General features: G+C 39.4%; 1 long non-coding RNA gene across 1 annotated transcript in view; it reads left to right on the plus strand.

Moving 5' to 3' along the window:
- The window catches only part of LOC148186611 (uncharacterized), a 133,214-nt gene that overhangs the window by 78,269 nt on the left and 30,416 nt on the right, over positions 1–24,529 (plus strand). The window contains exon 2 of the long non-coding RNA XR_015779556.1: positions 304–445. This is a non-coding gene — a long non-coding RNA (uncharacterized LOC148186611). The remainder of the gene's footprint in view (positions 1–303; positions 446–24,529) is intronic.

The following is a 24,529-nucleotide window of genomic DNA, read 5'->3' on the forward strand; positions in this document are numbered from 1 at the left end:
TAAAACAGGGGAGCACTTCAGATGATTTTTAAGCATTGGGAAGGGAAAACTGCAAATTGGTTTAAAAGGCATGTTTTATTTATTTATTTATTTATTTTTTAAAATCTCCAAAATTACACCATTTATCATAGCCAGAAACTGTGAGTTATAGGGTGGAGGGAGGGCCATGCAGGCTCAGTGAAAAATGTTTGCAGCTCTGAGGAGAGCTGTGACATTGAAAAAAAGAAGATAAATACATGACTGCATTCATGTAACCCTTTTATTCAAAACTCTTTAAAAAGTACCCTTCATCCACACCCACAGATACTGATGGAGTACTGTCATAGAAGGGCCTGGCTGAATCATCCGAAGAAATTGGGGTTCAGCATCTTGCTCAATGGGAGATGGAGATTAAATCATCACCCCTGCCATTACTGGACAGACCACCTGATCTGCTGACCGTCAGGTAGGAATCTCTCACACTGTTTAATTTCAAACACAGGACTTTTACTTGTTATTAAGGATTCGTACAATATGCAATTGCTAGTAAGCATCTGAATGCATCTTCTGTTATTTCTGTTAAGAAATAACGTTGGTCCTTATTATAAAGTCTACACATACATACTGGCTAGGTCATATTGTTTCAAGGAAAATGAGGGGAATATAGTCCATGATGAGTATTTAAAGATCAATTGTGTAAAATGTTGGGGGATTTAGTGGCATCTAGCAGGGAGGATTGTATTTTGCAAAACGTGAATAGCCGGAGAGCGTTTGGTTTGTCTGTTCTGGGCTACTGTAAAAATCTCAAAAGATGAGGACCCTCTCCTCATTAAGGTATAAACTGCTCATTTCAAGATACCACAACTACAGAAATTCTTTTTTTCAAGTGATTATACACCAAAGAAAACATACTTATTATAATATATTCTATCTTGCCAATATATCCCTTTAAATCCTACACACTGGACCATGTGTAGTTTGTGCTCTGGGAAACAGCAGCTCTCCTCCTGATAACCTTAGAGCCATTGGTAAAATAGAGTTTAAAGTTTAAACTCTATACTCTAATACGCCTGAGATCTGGTGTGGTGTTCAGTTTTCTTAGTCTTTAGGACGTTGGCAGTAGCATTCTGAATGAAGGGGAGTTGTCTGAGAGTCTTTTGAGACCTGGGAAAACTCCATTATACTAATCTAACCTGCTGGAAATGAAAGTATGGATTAGTTTCTCTAAGTCGTGCCTGGAAGCGTGGTGTTGTCCAAGGCACTGCCGTCAGTAGTCCAAGTTATTGTTGGGGAACAGAAGGCAGTTCATCGTGGATTATGGTGACCCAGAGTTTCAGGCACAAATTATCTTCCCAGTGATTTAGTTGTGTCAGTGAACCATTTTAGCCGGGCAGTTAAAACAGTCATAAATTAGCAGAAATAATAGCAAAGTGAAAACAAAGGAAAAAAAGCATCCACACTGTAGCAAAACAGGAAGTAAACTTGTCTTTTGTTAACCAGCCAAAATAAGCCATAAAAGCACCTATGAAATCTGTAATACTGTGTGCCTTTTGGAGATATTAAACCAAAATATCAAACCAGTAATTTGCTAATCTCCATGGTTTGTTTCTTGGGCAATAGCAAGTTAATATCCCTGCTGCTGGAAAAACAAAATATTTGTCTGCTTTCTGCAGCTTCTATAATTCCCCAAATAGATCAAGGTACATTGCCTACATTGCAACAAAGAGGGCCACAAATAGTCCTTTTCAACAACAGCTTGACTGCTTTTGAACTGGTGCCAAGAGCAGACTTTGTGATCACTGAAATGAATGGAGGCCTCATTGTAATTCCCTCCTCTGTGTTTGGGAATGCATGAATGTCACCAGCTGCCACGTCTGCTCCTCTGTGGAAAATGTCCAAAAACCTTAATTATCACGCTTAATCATCCATGGGATTGAAGCTGGGGAGATCCCACTGTAACAGATTGGCGATGTAAAACACGGTCATTGCATTGAGCTGTGTGCCTGGAATCCCAAGAGGATCTGGTTTATACTCTCTCGTACAGCTGATGCTGGTATAGATTCAGTTTTTCGTTAAATGCTTGTGATATAAACCTTCCTCTGCTGCAGCTGAGGGGTCATTACATTTTTTCCTTTGATGATTTCTGAAAGTATCAACACCAGTTTTCTTTTGCTGCAATTAGATGCCTTTTACTAACAGTTATACCTCTGAAACCTGAGAAAATTGGTTGGATTTCTTTCAGAAACACTGGAAAAAACATAAATAGCAACTTGGCAAAAATTTCCAGTCAACTGCAAAACAATAAGGAAAAGGATATAAATGAATTATTAGATATTATCCATCTTAAAAACTATATTCATAATCCTGTTAATTACATACTGAAAATTATGTTACAGGAAAATAAATATTTATTTTTAGCACTTTCTTGAGATAATTTTCAGTTTTTCTTCATTATTTTTAGACAATTTTCTTGTTATTTTTTACTAATTTCTTTAATTTTTTTAGGCAGTTTCTTGGTAGGTTTCTCATCCCCCTGTTCCCAAGTTTTTGTCAAAATCAAATTGCTCAGGTCTCAAAGGGTTGAATGAAGTTGAAGTCTAGTGGCTTGGGGGAAGAATTATGTTTCTAAAAGGAGTTACGTCACATCTCGCAATGAAAATGTTCATCTCTGAATCTCTGTATGATTTTGCAATTATATAAAATACAGTAAAAAGAGCCAGCAGCAAAGCAGAGTTTTTCAGCTTCTTCAATGTGATTGCATTACTTAACCACATGGTGGCAATCTGCTTCCATTCATCACTTTGCTGAATATCCAAATATGAATTTGCATGGTTACAGGTGGACTCTGAGCTGTTTGTGCATTATTCCTCCATGCACAGTAAGAGCGCACTGACTCACGTCTCTCCTCGCTGTCTTCATCATCATATGTTTACATTATTCAGGAGTCCCTGGCAGTATCCCAGGATTAGATTCAAAATCCCCAAACAATATAACAAATATAACAGATGCCTGTCTAGCCGGTGTCCTGCAGGATCTTTGTGTTGAAAGAAGCCTACGGCTGTGGAGCTATTTGCGTTGGCTGCTGGCAAATGTATTCAGGAGTGGTGGCATCTTTTTCGACTGTGCATCTGACTTTCTTAAAAAACAGATGGTGTTGTTTCCAAACTACCAATTAGCAAGGAGAGGGTAGCAACCACTAGCAGCTCTCCCTGCCTCTTTCATGCTCTCGTCTCCCTTTCTCTCTCTCTGTCTTTGTCCCTCTGTGCCCTCTTGTTCAGTCTTCAGCTGTCTCTGTTTCTCTCCCTGCCTGACTGTCCCTCTCTGCAGCTCTCTGTCGGCAGTACCACGCTGGAGAGATGTGTGGCCTGCTGAACAGATTGGGAGTGACATATGTCAGACGTAGGGGGACTTAGTGGGGCAACCAAGTATGTGTCCCCCAGCGTGTGTGTGTGTGTGTGTGTGTGTGTGTGTGTGTGTGTGTGTGTGTGTGTGTGTGTGTGTGTGTGTGTGTGTTGACTCTGCTCCTTCAGGTGTGAGTCCTGGTGTGAGGACTCCAGACTCGAGGCTCTCCTCCCTCACAGAGGCACTCATAGATTCCCTGTTAATGACAAGAAGGAGTCTGTGGGAGGTGTGTGAGTGTGAGTGTGAGTGTGTGTGTGTGTGTGTGTGTGTGTGTGTGTGTGTGTGTTCAGGGATGCTGAGGATTATGAACAGTGTGATATCTTGTTTGCTACTTGGTGCATAAAATGAAATTACAAGCCAAGAGTCAATATCTCAACATGCTGATTTTGGCCCACCTCGCTCTCCGTCCTCAAACTGCTGCATTCCTGTGATTTGGCAGAGGGACACAGCACTGCTCCTTTGCAGAAATTAACCCTCAAATATCCAGTGGGAAATAATATCATCTCTATGTACTATAACCTAGGTTATACAAACAAAACAAAAACAAAAAACACTGAATAAATGTTTCATGTTAAAAATCTCTTTGGTTCTCTCTCTGATAAACTCAGATCTAGATTTTTAGGATTTTTCTACCGGCACCCCAGTTATCCACAGAGGTCTGCTCCTCTCGACAACAAGCAGACCCATGATTTAAAACATTAAAAACACTGAATGTAGCGGTTTCACATTAAAATCTGTATTTCTCAGGTGCTGCTTGGAACGATAGGGGCTGGAGTTGAACTGCCACTGCAACGTTTGGTAAAAACATAAGATTCAGATGTTTTTACCGGGAGCCGAATTCTCCTCCCCTCTCCAAAAATTGATAGACGAGATGATTTAACCCCCTTAGAACACCAGCTAAGGCACCTTCACCTTAAAAATCAGGGATAATGCAAGTACACAACTAAATAATATATATCTTTGGTCGACTCGTTTTTAAATATTCGAATGCAGAAAAGTTACATATTGATTGAATTCATTTAAGTTCAGCTATAACATTCAACTACACTTAATTTTCAGCCTACAGCAATCGTTCCTACTGTCATAACAATATCTCTTCTGATAAATTCTTTACGTAGATGTACATTAATTTGTCATTTCACATAAACATGATGTCACAGATCTTTTCTCCCCGTGCACAGACAGCCATGATGATAACTGGTTTCTGAATCACACATTCCAGACATGAAATTCAGCGATATTCCCCTCTAACTCCAGCAACCTTGAACAAAAGTCCTCTCTCCGCAGTTAAGCGGGTGCTTGAAGGGCAAGCCAACGCAGACACGGTCCAGTGCCTTTATTGACCCAATGAAAAACCTCTCCGTGTCTCCAGGGGCTTGGAGCTCAGGTTAGGGTCTTTGTTGTCTGCGTTCATTAGTGTCTCCTTCACTATCGCTCCCTCTCTCTCTTCCTCCATCTCTATCTCTCTTACTCTCTAACACCTCCTTTTCGAACTCCCTCACTCCCTCGCTGCTGCTCTTTTTCCCCCGAGGAGCTGGAGAAGAAAATGTCACCAGATCAAATTAGTGAGAGCCTCCAACTCTGCCTGTCTGCCTCTGTCTGTCTATTCCACCGAGTGATAGCGTCACTCATGGAAGTTTCCAGAAGTTTATTTGTGTCCAAACTTTATCTTCCCTAGGTATGATACTCTATGACTCTACTGATTATGCAGGGTATTTTTTCTTAAAGTTGTTTCAAAGTAAATTTTTCACCATATTTTTTTCTTCTAGATTTTTGTTTTTTTCGTTGTATTCCTTAAAAGGCACATATATTCTTTGCTGTTTCGGTCACTGTGAAGGTTTATATGAGCTGACTGCCAAGCAGAAGGACATAAGAGACATTGGTTTGTGGGCTGGTTGACAATTTAAAGAAAAGCTTGACATTTTCAGACATATGCTTATTCGCTCTCTTGCAGAGTTCAGTCAGAAGATTAGTACCACTCTCAACTTTTTCCATTTAATATGTGGTTTGAGCCAGGAGTCAGTTATTGTAGCTTAGCATAAATTGCCAATTGATATGGTATTTCAAGTTATGTGCTGGGTTGTTTCTTGGCTGTATGTGTTTTTACTGGCATGCAGTTGCGAGGTAACAATAAAGCAGATAGTTTGGGACAACCCCCCCTGTAAACCACAACTTTTTAGTTTTACTTTTTGATATTTGAAGTGTATGATAACAATGACCACAAACCTTTTTTTTCTCCTCTCTCTCTTTTAAATGCATGTGTCCCCTTGTATCATTCTGTGTCCCCTCTCTTAATTTGGATGTTTTTTAAGGTCTGTGAATGCAGCACAGGTGGAGCTCTCAATAAGTTTTTTTTTCTCAGCAGTATTTTTGGGGCTAGCAGGGTGGATTATTGATCTGTTCAGATCAGATCAAATTGATGGATGAGAGAAGCAGCTGCTGTGAATCAATGCAAATTTTTGGACCCAGCAGAATGTCTAAGTTTCACTTTAACGACGCCTGATGCTCTGCTGCTCCATCTGTGCCCAGTGTAGACTCTGCGCTTGGAGAGGTGCAATATATAACCAAATGATACATATATGGCAGCAGATGTTTACCATAAATACATGAGTGGGAAACCGTGATGTTCGTCGCCTTTCTTGGATTCTCCGTTCACCGTAGAGGCATGGTAGAAAAAGATTTTTAGCTTGTGGCGGGCTAGCTGTTGCCCTCACTCCAAGTCTTGTATGCTAAGCAGAGCTAATTTTCTACTGGCTCTACACTGCAAAAAGGGAAATTAAAACAAAGTAAAAGGGCCTTGTTTCACAGAAATTGGTCTTTTTTTTTTTCTTTTTTTTTTAAAACTCTAACTTAGCCGTAAGTGTGAATATGAACGTGAATGGTTGTTGAGTTGTTGGTCTGTTTTTCCCAAAAATGTAGTCTTATTTTAAGCTTTTTTTCTAATATTAATCCTGAAGTATGTTTTAAATTCTTAAAGGCAGTTTAATCAAGGGACAAAAATATTTGTTTTAAGCAAGTCTGTCTTAAACAACTGAGTTTTCATTGCTTGTAGTAAACTGATTTTTGTCTTTTTTGTCTAGTTTTAAGGTCCATTAGTTTTTTGAGTGGCTAAACATTTATGCTTGTTCTAAGAATGCTTGCCAAGGAAAATGTGCATACCCCATTGGCAGATTTCTTTTTCTGAATTCAAGACAATTTGATAATATAAATAACAATAACTTATTTCAAGTGGGGCTGTCTTTGCAGTGTTGCATCACGTGTAATGGACAAATATGAGAGTTGCATCGATCCTCTCTTGTAAGTCATGACAAGAAAGCGAGCAAGCTTATTTCCAAAAATACTGAAATATTTTTTAAGTGTCAAACAATACGTATATCATCCTTATTATTCCTCTGAATGAGGAAGACAACACCTTGGCATTTTGAGTAAGCCTCAATCTCTCACACCCTGTCTTTTTTTTTTTGCAATGTCACCACCACCACATAACTTATTCATAGCACATTTCATATTCATAGCCTTCTTTACTTCACTGAGACGCATCGGACATAGTGATTTCTCTCTCGGCCTGGCGTTATTTACCTTAATGCATTTTAGTGGAGTGAAAGGGAGCATTGCCAGACGTCCATCTTTGCAAACAGATGACTTTAATGCATGTTAACCTTGGTGGCAGTAAAAGGCTTCACCATTATTCCTCTTAAACCATACAGTGTCTATCAGAGTCCATTGGGGAGAAACCCAAGCACTTCCAGGACCGACCACAAAAGAGCTCTAATTGAAAATGACTTCAGACTATTGAAAAAGAGGAAGAGGCTTGTGCTCAACATTGTGTGTATTTTTTAGTGTGAAGCTTGTTTGTATAGATCATTTTTCCCAGCTAATGTTAACTAATAAACATGCTGTTGTAGGTTAAATGTAAAGCAATAATGTAAAAAAGAGGAGACTAAAGAAAGAACAAGAAACAAAGCGATCTACAGTAAGAGTGAAAGGAACACACAGAAGTCCATTTCCATTGTGCTCCATCACAGGGAGATGAAAGTGGCCACTGTCCTTCTGCCATCAATATGCAAATAGGAAAAAATGGCCCTTGAGTGCGGGGAGCAGCTCCCTCAAGTGCATTCATTAGCCACCGTTAGCATAATTGATTCCCAGTCCTGCCATAAAACTGGTCACTCCCTGCGCCTCTCGCTCTGGGGGATCCTCGGGGGACTTCACGGGCTAACTTCAATCATAAATCATTAAAGGACACTACTAGCCAATGGACTTTGCCAAGGCCCCAGAGACAGACGAGCAACAGTAATACTGTCACTGACGTCTAAATCATCGATGTGACATATAAAGGTGCCTACAGGCTGACATCTCCTACACTCCACCTCTCTATCCCCATTTCCTTACTCAGTGTCATAAAAATGTATGTGTTCTGTAATTAGGCAGCATGTATCTCAACACAGTATGTGTCAGAGATGTGGTGTTTGGATTTGTGCCTGAGATGATTTAGGTAATTGCGTGATATTTTCGGTTGAGACACCCCAAGTGAAAACGCTTTTCCTTTACAGATCAGTTTTGAGATCTTGGGCTATTTTGCTTCTATAAAATGGCATCTTTCAGTCTGGTGCAAAGCAGAAAAACCAAAACAAATTAAACTTGAAATTTCTGAAAACATGGTGGAAAAGAAGAAATTGTAAAAAAAAAAAAAAAAAAGACAACAAACAAACAAAACAAAAGCAAAAAGAAGTTTCATGGTGGTCACATTTTTGTTACCCTGTACACCGGGGATTTCTTCTGTCAACTAGAGTAAATCTAATTCTTTGTTGTGATGTTTTATAAAATCTTGTGAATCACTTAACCCTTTCTAACCTGAGCACATTAATTTGATTTCGTTTAAAAACACTGGATAAGCAATGAAAGAAAAAATGACCCCAAAAAAGCCAAAAAAAAAAAAATGTGTGAACAATTCAAGAAAATTACCAGAAAATTAGTAATTTATAAATAAATAAATAAATAAAATAACCCCCCGCCTCCAAGGAAATGGCCTGGAAAAAGTGCTGAAAATATTATAATAATTCTGTAACATAATTTTAAATATGTAATTCTGCAGTTTTCCCCTAGCTTTTTTTTCTTTTTTCCATTGACATTTTTCCCCGTCAATTTTAAAATAATTTTCTAAAACTACTTATTCCCTGCAATTTGTGGATAATTTCTTGACAACTTGCTCATTGTCTTTTTTCCCATGTCTTTAAAAGAAATTGCACCAATTTGCTCAGGGTTCAAATGTTGAATACTTGTGAAAGAGTAAAAGTAAAAAATCAATACTTCCTGACAGCGTATATGATGTCCACATCTCAAAATAAGCTTTAGATTTTTATTCTTATGACTCTGAAAAATCTAAGATATTTGCTTGTGTGCACAACCAAACAGTAAAATTGGTAAAACTAATGAGCATTCTGTGAAGTGTCCCTCAGTCATAAGTTACTTTGGTAATTAAATGAACATCAGGACTGTAGACCGGTTACTGCAGAAGTCATGATTGCTATTAGCTTCAGCCGTATTTCTCTCCCCAGCATAACCATTCACAGCAGGTGTGGGGCTTATTAAGGCTCCTACTAGAGAAAGAGAGAGGGTCTGTGTGGTAAAAGATTTTTTTTTAATCTTTCCATTCAACCCTCCCTCCATCTGTCCATCCATCCATCCATCCCTTCTCTATACAGTCTAATTAAACTCATCAAGTTGTGCAGTGAAGGCTCCCAGCACCTCCGAGAAGCAGAAAGTAAGTGCGAGGGACAGAGAGAAAGAGAAAGTGATAGCAACATGCTCATGATGTATCGCCACTTCGCAAAATAAAACATATTCATAAAGAATATTCATTACCTCCACCAGCCATCCCCCAGATGGCCAGAAAATTGGCTTTGTGTTGAGATGTGGATTCAGGCATGCATATTAATGGAAGACAGATGTAAACGCATATTCATATTCTTTGGCTTCTATTTTTTTTGTGTGTGTGACAGACAAAATGATAATGCATCCACTTAGGAGAGGGGAAAAGGGGCTGCATCCAGGAAGCAATTCACCTCTAATGTGCTGGTGGGTTATTGGCTTTTTGTCAGACTGGCAGTGTGTGTCCCTTATTGTCTAGTGTGTATCTGTGTGTGGAGTTGTCCCATCTACATTTTAAGTGCTCCCTCTCTCTGTCTCTCACGCATACACACACATTGCTCAGCGTATGGCTTTGAGGCTTTGACGTGCAGGTCACTGATACCTCAGACACACTGAGATATTCTGTCTTCTTTAAATGGCAACAGTGTGTGTGCACTTTGATATGCAGTTATATGTTTGTAGACTTTAACCACCATCACTATATCACTATTTCAGTAAGGACATAAAAGTTCAACATGTTACACACTGCTGCCTTTTTTCAGGTCTCTGCTTGAAAATAGTCTTTGTTTAAATACAGATTATATCTCAGCAACCACAAGATCAATATGAATAATAACCGTCTTTATCTAAACATGACAAATGGGAGATTAACTTGAGAGCTCTAATCATCAGTACAGATGCTACTAGACCAGATTGAATGACGGAACAAGAACAAACAACAAAGAACAAAAATAATAATATGCTTTTGAAATAATGAAAAATTACCCCAAAGCTCAAGAAAACCATAAAACAACATCCTCCACTCACCCATGCAGAGACAGATGCTTATAAAATGAAGCAGGACACTATAAAAGAGCATTAAGTAAATACATTTTTAGTCAAGATCTTGAAATTGACATTTTTCACATATAATTATGCTTATGTTTTCGGCTTTATTTCTAAAAATATACATGTCCACTCAAAGAAGCCCCCCTAAGCCTTGAAACTATATATTTTAACTATGCATTTTAGGCAACATTGTCGTTTTATTGTAGACTGCATAAGCACCGAATGTTTAGATGGACTGGCTGTTGTCAGAGAAAGGTCATGGAGAGTGTTTGCAACATGTGACTGTGAAACGGTTGAGAATACTGTTAATGTGACTTTTAATCATCAAAATCCTATCCTCACTTTCTCCATATGCTAGCCCCATTGTCTCCACAAGAGGACAGTAGCGCTCTCTCAGCCTCCTCCTTAAAGGCCAGACACCAAAACTGGCTGCATAACTATGGCATTGGTGGTATGTAAATTATAGTTCTTTTACTTATAGGTATTCACAGTCAGGGCATAAAGAAAGTTGAGTTTTGCATACATCAGTGTGCATTAGGGATATCCAATTTTCTGATGCTGATATGTAACAACTCATCTGACTGATAACTGATACTGATAGATACATCCATGTTTTTCCCACCTAATTTCAGTGATCATCAATTCTCTTCCGTAGTGGAATTAACATAAAATAAAATGCTTTTCAATGTGTGTAATATTTATTCATTGAGCAAAATAAGATAAATACTTCAACTTAGAGTTGATATATTGTACATGTTCACTTTGTCCCAAAAAAATAAAAAAATGAAAAATCTTAAATACTCATAAATACAGGCACTCCTCATTCTATTATACTCACTGTATAATGCACAGCATGCACCATCTGAGCTCAGTCTCAGGTCTCTACAGGTGGAACATGGCAGCTGTGCTGAAATATACTGTGGCACCTAGTGGTGGAGGGATAAGTTACAGTGGCCATTTGTTAAACAGCGGATGTAGAAGTGGGTTTATGTTTGTCATGTTTGTGTTTTGCATATTTACCTGTAGCTACTATTGCTGTATTAGTTTGTGTTATTGTGTTTTTGCTGATATATGAATCTGATTTCCTTTAAGTATTCCTAATTATTTTATAATGCAAGATGTTGCTGCCAGTATGTATGTACGACCCTTTGTTATGATACATAGTGAAACCATTCCGCTAACACCATGACACAAATACTATAGCCACTGCTCCAATACCCAACTCTGGTACTCCCCTATACATATTAGATCACATTCCCATGTTACAGCCTGTATATGTCACTGTAAGAATAGAGGAGGTTTTTAATAGAAATGGCCTCATAAACCTTCATTCCTGTAACAGTGCACTGCTCAATTGGAGTAAAACCTTCTTTGTGTAAGTGTGTGCCAATATGGAAAATTAAAGCCAGTTCATAAAAAGCAGTGCTAAATCAATGGGAGCCATAAAAGTTACAGGGTAATATTAAAATGTGGGGGGAAGGGGGGCAATAGTGGCATTAACACGCTGGGCCTGAATTATCATGTTAATTTAATATCCAGTCTTCAAATGAAGCAGAAAGCCCAATAAAGGTCAATTAAGCAACTAGCCTCCCATCTCCATTTAGAATTTTATGGCCTCGTCTAAATCATGGAGCTGGTACCGGGTCCACGGGGCCCCACCGGCTGCTGGACACCTTTGGGACCCAGTGAGTCCACAAGCTTTTAAGATCTAAGTTCATGATGGTGGTTAGTTTGGATTAGGACAGCTCTGTGATTGTAGCTCCACCTTGCCCCCTAATAACTATATTGAATTATAGATGTTATTCTTGCTGCTGCACACAAGAACAATGTTTACACATCCAGGTCCCATTTTACGCAGCTGAAATGCAGCTGCTGGAAGCAAGGCCAAGTTGTATCCAACATGAACTTTCTACCCCTGTGGATTTTAAATGTGGGTGGTGAGAATGCTTTTAAATCCATCACTGTGTGCAGCAGAGAGAGCAAGATAATTTCTAACATCTGTGGAAACTGTGGAACTGTCAAACTTCCTGATTTCTCCAAAAGAAATAAAACTTTGGTTCTCATTCTGCTGAAAAGTATTAGCAATACATGGCCACTCACTCTATCACCTTATCTGCTTTATTATCACTGCGGCCCCCTGAAAGTCAAAGATTTCTAATCATCAGTTGGAGATCCCTCGGTCGACTGAGATTCACCAACTTGAGAAGTTGTTTTCTTTATTTATTTTTATTTTTTTTGTCAGTCATTGTCCAGTTAGGACTACCTCTAGGGACATTTTGGTCCCCAGAATAAACCCTCAGACAGACGCAGCTGGCTGGAAGAAGAAAAGCTTTGCCCGGTCAGTCTCTGAGACCACGTAATCTTCTCCTCTTTGCTGAGAAGTGTTGAATTTACAGCTCACAGCAATCTAACATGATACAGTCTCTGGCTGTTGTTTGATATCTAGTATGGGCAAAAAATGTTGCACATTCTTGAATAATGATTAGCGTAGTTCGTATACATTAGCTTGGGGGCTAACTTGTCTTGTTTACTATATTACGTGAACATTGTTGCCACGTTTAAGGTCATGCAGAAACCTTTAAACTTTCAAACTCTGTATGGAAAAAAGGGAATGAATAGTCGAAAGTCTGCAATGAGCAATGAAATCTGATTCGTCTGACATTATTCTAAGTACGTTACAGCCCTATTATTTATCTATCCATAGTTTTGCCTTTTTTTTTTGTTGATAAATCAATACCTCTTTGTACATCTCGACGGTAGAGCGGTTTGATGTTTAATATAAAGAGTCCCAGATCCAAATATGTAAGCTATGTATATATTTAGAAAATAAGAATAGGCCTAATAATATTAAAAATATCAGGGGCCAGATGCATAAAACTAGTTTCACGACTATAACTGTGTGTATGCACAAAGCCAGAAATGTGCATATGCATTTTTTTTGTCCGATTTTTAAAGGCGTGCGTACACCTGATTCTGTTTTATAAATGTCAGTCATTGTGGTGCTTGGCAAACGGGCATGAGCCTCATTTCCACACCGACAGTTCACCACAAATGGATGCAGAAACGCCCTTAAACATCTATTTGCATATGGATACTTGTGCCGTTCAATCACTTATTAGACCCGTCAAAGAGAAATATGGTAAAGAAAGAGTAATTTCAGCAACTGACTCGCATAAGCGAGGTTCTTCAACTGTACCAGAGCAGCCATCATTATGCAAGGCAGTGGATATTTGTAGCGTCCGTGCCACTTATTCATTACATTTCTGCAAACCGTCACTGTGGTAGATGTCAGAAGGATTAATGATTCATTCATAGTGCTCATGTTGAAAATGACTTCACAAAATGATTACAGAATAAAATTAAATGATCACCAACAGGGAGATGAATGTAAATAAAAATATTGTTTAAATTGATCTCTCATAAATCATTTAACTCAAGAAGACTTAAGAAATGTGCCTTTAACATTTTACAGAACACATTGCAGCCTGTAACAATGGTGTCACAAACAGTGAAATTGGCAAACATCCTAAAACAATGTTAACCATCTCTCAACTTACTTTTAATCTCATCCTTATTATCTAACCTGCAGCTATCGCGGCTTAAATTGCCATTGCTATTGATCATGTTTCTGTTTTTGTAAGTAATGAGCTGTGACTTATTTGTTATTTTTGTATTTGTATTCATATATGTACAGGGATACACCCTGTATTGTCCTAAAGGATAGAATCATTGATTAGGCCAACCTTATGACCAGAAAAACCTGCTCATATATCAAATAACTGACCAAAAAGTAATGACAACTCGCCCTCTCCACTATAATAAGAGTGGTAGCTGAAGTTTAATATTGATGTCCTCTGACATGATGGTGAATGAACAGTCAAAAGAATGATGAATAATTCCCATGCAAGCACAATACGTATCGACCACTTATTGACCTTCTCAAGCTAGCCTGCTGCATTGACACGGCGTTATGCAGATCCACAGACTTATGAATAAATCATACTGAGCTAGTTAGAGCCAGTCTTTCAAGGTTCGCAGTTAATAAACAAAGAAGGAGCTCTGCTATTGTGTGACCTGAAACACAATACTGTTTTAATTGCCTCTGAAGTCTATGACAACACGAGGATAAAGACTGTGCTGAACAAAACACTTCTCATGACCACATCTGACCTCATTATCATCCCAACATCCACAGTTATATCTGGTTATTATTTATTGCACTGTTTATATTCTGTTTTTGAGCTGGTACACTATGTACTCCTGCAGTTATTCATGCAAAGTTTTTTGTTAAGTAAATAATTAGAAAACTCTTGTACTCACAATATACCTCTTACATAGCGGGACTGTGAATACATAACCTTGCTTATTACTGTTTTTCATGATATTAGTGCTCAAACAAAAATAAGGAATTACCAGAAAATTTATGTGCAACTACTTTTATAATCAATAAATCTTTCATTTTTGTCAACACAAAAGCCCCAAATCCAGCCTCTCAAATATGCATATTTTCTGGTTTCTTAGTTTTCTGTGATTGTTGACACAGCATCTTTGGGCTTGCAACTGTTGGTCAGACAAAAAAAGAGACATCTAAAGACTTGGACATTATCCACAACAATAATAATGAATCGATTAATCAAGAACATAATCAGAAGATTAATTGATGATTAAAATAATTGTTTGGGAGCACCAAGTCGTTACAGCACATGCTGCAACATCCCGGGTTTGTTAACAACCTTTGGACCTTTATTGCTCTGAATATGTATCCTGACTGCTGAGGTTAGCTATTAATGACCTTTTTTTATTGAAAACAATATTAGATACTTTAAAGCAATCGATGTAAATACTAGGAACAGGAGAAAGCTTTTGCACAACCCAATCACCAGATAAAATGTTGGTATGTTTGTGGAAACCATGGATAAGTTACATTTGTAATGCTGTAGGCACAATAACCACTTAGTTATAGTTAAGAAAAGATCGTGTTTTGGCTTAAAATACCAGGTTTTTGGTGCACAACTCTTGCAAAAGCAGCGATTTGTCTGTAAAAATTATACCAAACCCTGCTTTTTTGCCATTATTCAAGCTGGAAAAACAATGATAGGTCATTAAAAAACACCCACATTTGGTGCAGAAAAACCAGCTAGAAACACAGCAGTGACGCACAAAAAAAACAGTTGGCCTTGTTTTTTGTTGGACAGTAGTCTGCAGCTTAGATGTCACACCATCCGCCATCCATCATCTTCACTACGTAATTTGAGAAATGATACGTATGAAACATGCAAATGTAAAAATTTGTGCTTAGCAGAAACATACAATGTCAACAGTGTCTTCTGGCAACTGTGCTGTTTTGCAGATGCTGATCTTAAGTGTGATGCTTCAGTCTAAGTGAAGTACAAAAGCTGGTCTGTGGCACACGTGACTTGTGCATCTTTAAATACACTTTATGTCTGTGCAGCACCCCCATACAAAATGCATAATATGCAACAATTCAGCAAAATGTTACAGTGGAAAGTGAGCTTCCTTGCTTCGTTCCACATGCTACGCATCTGGATAGTGTCTGGGCGCATTACATGAGTGAATGGGTTAGTGACCCAGATTCTCTAATGGGATTTTAGGTGTCTAAAAAAATAGAATTGCTTTTTTCAACTCTGACAGATGTTCCTCTTTGATAATTATATAAACGTTAAATCAATAAGACATTGATATGAGAGACGCGGAAAAAAAATAACTGTACATATGCATTAGTATGGATCTTTTTTGGATGATGCTATGATGTTTCCTTCAACTCGCATGATGAAACATTTATCCTGTAGCTCGTGGCTCCTGCCTGAATTCTGAAAATCCTAAAGCAGCGTTGCTCTCTCTCTTAGTGAGTTTCTGTATTAATTAAGAGTCAAAATAGACTTGGGCCTTTGTTTATCAGAAGAAATAAGATATCAGATATTCCAGCACGCCCAGAGAACACACGCACAGTCTGTGCTGCCTGAACATGCCTGTGAAGCCGTGCTGTGCTGAAGGCAGTCTGTCTCCCCCACCCATAACGACCATCTGTCATTAGTGTAGATCAATGGAGATGATAGATGGGGAGTGCTCGCTGTGCTGACAGAAGCACTGAGACAGGAGTCCAGGAAAGACTACGGTTATGGTGCGTGGTCCTGACCCAGCGGGCAAAAGCCCTGACGTTAATTTTGCATCTGTGGTGAGGTTGGGTTGATATGACTTTGGACTGTCACGACAGCTACAGACTGGCTTTTGAAAATTCAAATCAATTTTAGTCAGTTTTGCGAGTGTTGCATATGTTTGGAGCGCTCACCCACATGCCTTTACTCCTGTGCCAGAAGTGTTATAAATTCTCTCTGAATAATCCATTTTCCTAAGCACTTGGTGGGTTATTCAAAGCATGTCATATGGAGTTGATGTAAAACAAGGCAATAAAACAGGCAGAGAATGGACTGCGCCAAGTCTGCCTCTACACATCTCAAAGCATGACATCCCAATAACCAGACCAAACCAGTTTGGATCCACTGGAGTAAAATCAAGAGAACTGGACATGATTTGATGAAGCCCATTTCACACTTGCTGAGAGAGATGGTCGGTCCAAGGTTTGTTAAAATCCCTGGGGGTTTTGGACAAGAGCATCGGAGGATTTTCAACACGAGTCATTCTTAACACAGAGGAGAAGACAAAATGAAGGGCTCTTCTCCAATTTTAGCCGCCAAAATTGAATTCTGAGGTAACAGAGGCTCCCCTGTGGGATTTATCCCTCATCTGTATTCGCTCACTGCTCTCTAGTCTAAATTCAGTTTCTTTTATCATCTTTTTACTTTTCCTGTAATTAGAGCTTAACGAGAATTCTTTATTTGATTTTTGAGATGTTACATTTAAAACTAAAGGTGACCTTATCACAAAACAAAATAGTTCAGTCAGGAGAGACTCATTCTGAGTGAAAGTAATATTTATTTACATGTGCACTTTTGGTGATGTATATGTTGTAGTGTGGTGGTAAAGCTGTAGTAGAATACACCCTTAAAAATGAAGGTTCAAGCTATCAGTTTATTTTTGATGGCGATGCTATAAGGATTTTTTTAGGTTCTGCAAGGAACCTTTTACCTATTTGTTTTTTTTTAGAGGACCAGGTTCTTATCAAGTTCTTAAGGTTATTTGTGGAACACTGAAAGGTTCTCCTTTCCAAATAATAGTTTGTCTAGGAGTTCTCTGAAAAGCCCATACAATTTGGTGCTTCAGAAAACCAATGCAACATCGACATAATTCCCAAGGGCTTTTATTTTTTATATTTTATATAGAATTTCTACAATTGATTTTTTTTAAATAAAATCCTGCATTCATGCATTGAAATGCAAATGCATATATACACAAACCGTACAGTTGTTATTGGTGTTGTCTGCTGTAAAGTTTGGTATTTTACGGGCTGTCCTTGGGGATTGACTCTTTTTGGAAGCCAGCCTCAAGTGGCCACTAGAGGAACTTTATTCTTCAGCCTCATGAGTTGCTGCACGATCTGGATTCAGTAGCCTCTGCCATGGTCATTTGTCTAGTCTGTTGTCTATGAGTTTCAGATATTCTGCAGTTGTGTTTTGCGATGCTGTTTATGTTACATCACAATGTGCAAAACACTTTTTCCACTGCTTTTGTGCAGAGCATCAGAGATATTGTCTTGCACTTGATCTTTCGCAGTAATTTTTGTTCGTAAATATAAGACATTCACGATGCATTTGTCTGCATCTTCACAACCAGAAACCAGGGAGGGTGGAAAGAGTCATGGTCTCACATGACGTCACACAACTGGGGACCAGCACATGCCCAGTGAAATCTGGTCTGCGTATTGCAGTCCGTCAACCGATAAGGCCGGGCAACTGCAGACCAGATTTTACGGCGCATGTGCTGTATCCCAATTGTGTGATGTCATGTGAGAACATGACTTCTCCTTTCCAAAAACAAGGAAGTGAGTTTGGTGAAGTTATGCAGGGGAGTGCTATGATTGGTGAATCTCACAGGAAACTACAATGATTTCTCAAATTTGCAGAAAAGTTTCGGTGAATGGACAAAATTGCAAGGTTGCATGGTATTCACAGTTGCAATTTCAACATTTCAACATCCTGGAGGGGCTGAGATACAGGACGAAAAAAATATATAAACGCATACCAATTTTGATTCTTCTCCCTTAATAAAAAAGAGCCTTACAATGACACAAAACCTACACAATCACCTGAATACAGTCGCACTAGTACACACGTGCTGACACGCGTATACACACACAAGAACACACACACTTTGCTCTCTTATACACCCGGGCAGTGGGGATTGCTTCAGAAAAACAGCACCTGCTCCTCCATTTGAAAACTATTTAGGGAGGCATCAAACTCTATCAGGGCAGGTCTGATTGCGGTCGCCTCTTCACAGTCCCCCAATCACTCAGTGAGTCAATTAGCCCCCCGCCCCTCTGCACACACTCACAGAGACACACACAAACACACAAACGCACACACACACATACAGTATGCACAACAGACTCCCATTTCCCCCCCGTCCGCTGTGGGTTCCGCCAGGGAATGAGAGTCCATCGGCGGCCTCCCAGCAACACCTGAGGCCCCCCACCACCCAGCCCCAACCCCTCCCTACACCCGCAGTCAGCTAATAGCGGTGCTCCAAGGGCACCCAAGCCACAATGGCGTTCAATTCACCCCCATTGTACCCCTTTTACCAAGCCTCATACCAGCGACTCAACAGCTATTTAGCAGATGATAGGAAAAGAAAGAGCGAGTGGAGGAGAGCGAGGGAAAGTAGGAAACGAGCGCTGCAACAACAGGGGTGATGCGTCCGCTCACCTCTGCGATCATTTACTTTGTTCGGCGGAGGCGAATTTGATTGTGCTGTTTGCTGTGCATGTGCTAGTGTCGGTCTTGGTCTTCACAAGTATTAAGAGTGTGTTTGCGTATCCCTCTGTCCACTTTCACCTGCGCGTATGTGTGTGTGGGGCCTATGTTCCGTCGACTCTCTGGGTTAGCGGGCGGCGTTCTCTCACAATCGCTTATTTATTCAGGGCCTTTTGAAATAATCGAGTTGACACATCTGTCAGATGGTGAGAGGAGGAATGCTAAAAGGTCACCGGGCGAGGTACCAGCTGCTCCCGCACCAAACCTTTCCTGCCTCCAAATAGCACAGTCATTACACCACAACAGATGGGACTCCTGCCTTTCATTTCTGCCTCGCTCGCACACACACGCACATGTAAGAGCGTACACACACACACAAATGTGGCAAGCGCCCATCACACTTATCCACATATACACACAGAGGTGCAGTCACACCAGACACTTGTCACCGACAAGACGGGCAAACAGGCAGAGACATGTACTGTACACATCTGCAGACACACACACACACACACACACACACACACACACACACCAAATAAACACACATTTAACCCCCGTCACTGTCTCTCTTGCTCTCACCTGCACATGCTGTGCTCTTTCTCTCCAGGTCTGATTTCCATGTACAAGGTCAGTATCAGCTGTCTACAGGGAGCGTCACTCCCTCATACCCAGAGCACGACAAAAGGACAAACGCAGTCACACTAAGGACAAAAGGCGGGGGAGACGTTCTCTCGGCAGACTTCTTTATTTCTCATTCAACTTCTTTTATTTTATCTCCGAGCTATTGTTTGGAGATATCCGTCTCAAAGACAGAATAGAACCTCTCGGCCATCCGGAAAGTGATGTATAATTCAAAACCATGGTGAGATGTGATACAACAAAAATCTTTAACGGACTTCTATCTTGGACCGCTTTTGTTGGTTGGAAAAAGTGCTAGGCATTGTGAAAGAAAAGCCTTAGGCCTTGCTCCAAGTCCTGCCTTTGATGGAGCTCAAGTTTGCTTGAATAGAAAGGATTTTTCTGATGACTGCAAGAAAAAAAAACTCCTCCAAGCACTGAAGGCATATGGCGACCTTAATCACCTTATCAGAAAACTAAATTAGTGCAGAGATGTTGCCTCAGTACACCTCAAACATTATTGCTTACCCAATCCAGCTGTCACCAAATCGTCATCAGATCCCATCGAACACTCTGATACTGTGCGCTCTTTCAGCTTCAAGTAAGATACAGGAGAGACTCTTTGTTTAGCTTTACAAAGACCATCTTCTTAAATATGTAATTGTTTGGAGCAAATCCTGCAGCCGTTTGTTGTATTTGCCAGCTCGGCCATTGTTCCGGTTAATGAGCTTGAGGAACCGACGGCTACGTGGGGAGAAAGCAGGGCTAGGAAACAGTATGCCACAATGCAAAGCTTGCTGTTTGCAAATGTGTTGGAGCAAAGAGTTAGCAAAGTCGTGTACAATTCATTAGTTATTTATGATTATGTCTAGTGTATAAAAACAGTACCAAAGCACATTAAGGATAAGCCTGTATTGCTTTGCTAGGTCACACATGAGACTGAAACATATTATTCTGTTTTTATATGAGATTACCACATGATATTGCAATGCATAGTTTGCATTTTCCCTTACCAACAAGTACACAGGATAATACAGCAATCCACAATGTGTGGCCAGCTATAAAGTGGCCAGCAGGATGCATTAAAAGAGTAATAATGCATAAATCATGTAAATGCACAGTTAGGATATAGCCACTGATTTTTATAGCCCACTATATGGGGAACATTATTCAGATGTGTCTCGTACAGCAGGTTGGGGCATTACTTTTCCATCTCTACTCTGTTTGTGCACACCTAGGTGTTGTAAAATATGGAAACCTCTCAGGGTGGACATTACATATACTCTGTTGTTAACAGGATCTATTGCATATTTTATCATTGACATTTATGAGCTCATGCAGAAAATGGATTTACCAGGTATACAAGGAATGTCATGCTCAACTCTGAGGCAAGTGGCATCAGCAACATCACTGGCAAAAGAAGATGGAGATTTATCATGGGACTTGACACATTTGTCATTGTATGTTTGGTTTGAAAAGCATAAAAGGCCTTTAATTTACATGGTTACAAACATTAAAAATACACCAACGCACTGGTGTTGTTTTTTGGTTATGTTTTCAACTTTTTTTTTAAAAAAGTTTTTCCTTCCATGAGCACTGGTGGTTTGAGGGACACCAGAAGCGCTCCTGCTGGCTTCCTTTTTTCAAGAGTAAAACCAACTTTGAGCTTTTTGCCATGGTCATTTGACTAGTATACAAGAAAATGACGATTGTTGTCCGTTGATATGGTGACAACACATGTCAGTGGGGCCATAAAGTCTGTTACAAAATCCGTTGTGGCCTGTTCTTTTGCTGCATTCATGTACTCCCTGGTGGGTCCCATTTTCCAAGTTGGAAGTTTGTTCTTCCAACTTTGGTGTGTTAATGAGCTTTATGTTGTAACGTGGAAACAATATGGACTCTACATAAAAAACGTGTTGTATTTTAATGCTCAGAGCAGTTAAACAACACAATGGTAACAGTTTGAAGCTTTATATTACAAAGGGATTTTGTCCCAGACTTGTTGCTGTACCAGTACATCCCCTAAAGCTGCAAAAAAAAAACTGCTTTCTTCGACCAGTGCTAATAAATGATATTTTTAACTAATTATCATGAACGGAAAGTAATGATGACAATAGGGTTATCCCTTTAAAGTCGGAAATTTGAATCAACGATCAGAGACAAAAATTACTCGACTAAGATTGCTTCAAGACGAGCAATTTTTGTTTGTTTGTTTGTTTGTTTTGCTAACCAGTGTGCCATGTAGTGTACTTCTGGGAATGTTTTGGTTCCCAGATTTTGCTGCAGAGTGAGTGCTCTTGACTTTGATGCTACTCTTTGGTACAGACAGCTGTGGAAACACAGCAGCACAGAGGAAGACACTCTGCACTGTAGGCTCTATGCTGACGTTATCTTCTCTCTTCTGCTTAGAAGTAGTTATTTAACAGGTCATTCCTGCAAAATCTCAGCTCAGTGAATTTGTGATCTGCTGCAAGTAGGTTTGTTTATACATTGTTAGCCCTGCAATAATGGTTCCAACAATGGCCGCTGCTCTGACCATCCCGCTCCATTGATTTGAATGGGAATGTCTGTTCTACTTTACTTCTGCTTCTATGGCTTTAATACTAATGTTCCATTACACAGGCTATTAAACACCCACTCCCAGTCGGCAAAAATGAAAATCTCAAACTGTGATACAAACCCAGTATCATTTGTGGCTAAATGATATCAAACAAACCAGCGATGACAGACAAGCTATCACCCACCATGACACCACACATCCATGTTCATCATCTGCGAGTAACTCTTATCAGTTATTTGTGTCACTGCAAAGTTCATTTGTCACTCCCATATGTGACCCATTAACATAACTATCAGAAGCAGTTGTTGTGGGAGACTTCACAGCACACTCGCTGATGCCTCCGAGCTCCTCTGTGTCCATGCGCACCAAGCTGCACATGTCAACATCATGACCATGTGTGTGCGTGAAGGATGAAGAGTAATCAAACGTGATTTGACGGATGATACTTGTGTTGTATGTGCAAGTGTGTGTACTTTATTTACTCTACTGTCATAATGTTCAGCTGCCATTATTAATAATCATTAATCTTAGAGACCATGCATTAAGATTCCCATTTTCCTCCCTTGTGGGTGTGTGTGTACATGTGTGTGTGTAAGTACATTTACATATGTGTACAGCAATGTGATTGATGCCCCATGCTTCACATCCCCCCAGCACCCTCTCAGATTTAGTGCCCTCCAACTCCCTTTGGCCCTGCCCCCCTAAGCACAGTAAACATAAAGCAGCCGATTTACTTTATGACTCCTGTGCTCCAGACCTTTAGTAGATTTACTGTCATTTTTATGTATTAGCTGGTACTGGAATGCAGCGGGTGATAATGACTGACAGGCAGCTGGTCACGGGGGGAGAAAAGTGCTTCGCTTGCAGCTCTAATGGAATCAGCTGAACAGTAAACAGGATTCAATTAAAACTTGGTCTTTGTAGGGTTTCGCCACAATGAATAGAGCTATATGGCTACATTAAAGACTATTTCAAGGATGATGGATTCTTTAAATTAAGGAGTGTAATTGGCTTCACTCTTGTAATTTGCATTCTCGATGAAAGTGAGGGAAAGATTCACATAACCTGTCTAATACATGTAAGTCATTTAGCACTCTTAACCCTTCAACATACAGTATTCCCCTTTATTTCATTTCACCAAGAGTAGTTTCAAGGTTGAAAAAAATATTGCTTCACATCGTCCAACAGTATCACGCACTTCATATAAATATCCTATATATATATATCATGTGTCAGTTTGTTCTAATTATTTTTTAAGCTATGCAAGCTACACATGCTGCTGACATTCAATGAAATATTTAAACCAAAGACTCCATGTTTTTTATGGCTGCTTTATTCAATCAAATAAAAATATTCTATACCAGCGGCTCCCAACTGGTGAGTCTGAATGGACCACAAGTGACTTTAAAACATGTCAGCTTTGTAAAAAACACACTTTTGTGAATTCTAGCACAACGCTTTTATTTTGACGTGCTATTTCTTGCTGTCAAATGAGTGACTAACTTAACAGCTACTTAACAGAGACAGCAAACTAGCTCAACAGCATGGCCAAACACATGTATGATGCTTAATATATAAAACAGTGTGGACCTTGAACTAATTATTAGGGAGAAAGCTTGACACCTTGGCCAGGCCACATAGGAATCAGTGTTCTATATGTTGTGTACATATTTTTATACATTTATCCAAAATTCTGCCTCATATTATTGACATCTATAGAAAATCTCTACTGAATTTTAAATTAAGTTATGTGCAGTAGCGTCATTACATAGGCCTGGACATCCCAGGCTACAGCCCCTAATCATAAATAGTCCTGAATCTAAATATACAGACCTAATAATAAAAAAAAAAATCCCAGATCTAATACATTTGTGAATTTATTCATACTCTTACTTGAACCACATATGTTGTGGCTACATACCGCGCTCAAGACAGGACTTAGAAAAGAGGATAAAGATTTTAATGGAGCAATGCGTTTCGCTTACAGCTTTATCCGGCTCATACTGAGCACAGGAAGATGGTGGCTTAAACAGGAAGCAGCACTCTAAGAATTTACATATATAATTGAACAACAAAAATACATACAACACTGTTTCAATGGCAAAAATACCATTATACCATAAAAAATATGGGGAAAAAAACATCACAAAGTCAAATTCATTCAAATAGAGAGACAAAGTCAAGTCAACATCACTTCTGCAAGCAAGATTATTACAGCACATCATATCAGAAGTAAGGTAATCTCTGAGTTATAAAAACTAAGAGATAGAAAATTTTAGAAGGTTGAGGATAACATCATCGCAGCCTCAAGATAACAAGTTAATATCAAATTTACAAGAATAGCAATATCACAACACTAACAATAATCACTTTGAGC

This window comes from Plectropomus leopardus, chromosome 17 (genome assembly GCF_026936395.1).
Source record: "Plectropomus leopardus strain MGB_pleo_1.0 chromosome 17, ASM2693639v1, whole genome shotgun sequence".
In the NCBI taxonomy this organism is placed as follows: domain Eukaryota; kingdom Metazoa; phylum Chordata; class Actinopteri; order Perciformes; family Serranidae; genus Plectropomus; species Plectropomus leopardus.